The sequence below is a fragment of the Vigna radiata genome, unplaced genomic scaffold (assembly GCF_000741045.1).
Source record: "Vigna radiata var. radiata cultivar VC1973A unplaced genomic scaffold, Vradiata_ver6 scaffold_83, whole genome shotgun sequence".
In the NCBI taxonomy this organism is placed as follows: Eukaryota; Viridiplantae; Streptophyta; class Magnoliopsida; order Fabales; family Fabaceae; genus Vigna; species Vigna radiata.
In genome coordinates, this window is record NW_014543268.1 from 568,043 (window position 1) to 569,150 (window position 1,108).

A 1,108-nucleotide genomic window follows, 5' to 3' on the forward strand; every position below is an offset into this window, starting at 1 on the left:
GGTCACAGGTTACATGTGACAGATTACATGTTACAGGTTACAGATGACAGGTTATAGGTTACAGGTTACAGGTTACAGGTTTCAGGTTTCAGGTTTCAGGTTGCAAGTTGCAGATTGCAGGTTTCAGGTTCCGGGTTCCGGGTTACAGGTTGCAGGTTTCAGGTTACAGGTTACAGGTTGCAGGTTGCAGGTTACAGGTTGCAAGTTACAGGTTACAGGTTGCAGGTTGTAGGTTACAGGTTAGAGGTTACATGTTACAGGTTAGAGGTTGCAGGTTACATGTTACATGTTACAGGTTACAGGTTATATAGGTTACATGTTACAGGTTGTAGGTTACCGGTTACAGGTTACAGGTTGTAGGTTACAAGTTACAAGTTACAGGTTACAGGTTTTACAAGTTACAGGGTACAGGTTTTAGAGGTTTTACAGGTTATAGGTTACAGGTTTTATAGGTTGCAGGTTTTACAGGTTTTACATGTTGCAGGTTACGGCTTACAAATTACAGGTTACTGATTACAGATTACAGGTTACAAGTTACAGGTTACAGGCTATAGGTTGTAGGTTACAGGTTGTAGGTTGCAGGTTACAAGTTACATTTTGCATATATCATGTTGCATGTTTCAAGTTACATGTTACATGTTAGAGGTTGCTGGTTGCAGGTTTTACAAGTTGCGGGTTGCAGGTTTTACAGGTTGCAGGTTGCAGGTTTTACAGGTTACAGGTTGCAGATTGCAGGTTACAAGTTACAGGTTTTTCAGGTTTTACAAGTTACAGGTTTTACAGGTTGCAGGTTGTAGGTTGCACCTTTTACAGATTACAGGTTACAGGTTACAGGTTACAGGTTACAGGTCACAGGATGCAGGTTGAAGGTTATAGGTTACAGGTTGCAGGTTGCAGGTTGTAGGTTACAGGTTACGGGTTACATGTTACTGATTACAAATTACAGGTTATAAGTTACAAGTTACAACTTACAGGTTACAGGTTACAGGTTGTAGGTTACAGGTTGTAGGTTGCAAGTTACAAGTTACATTTTGCATATATCATGTTGCATGTTTCAGGTTACATGTTACATGTTAGAGGTTACAGGTTGCAGGTTTTACAGGTTGCA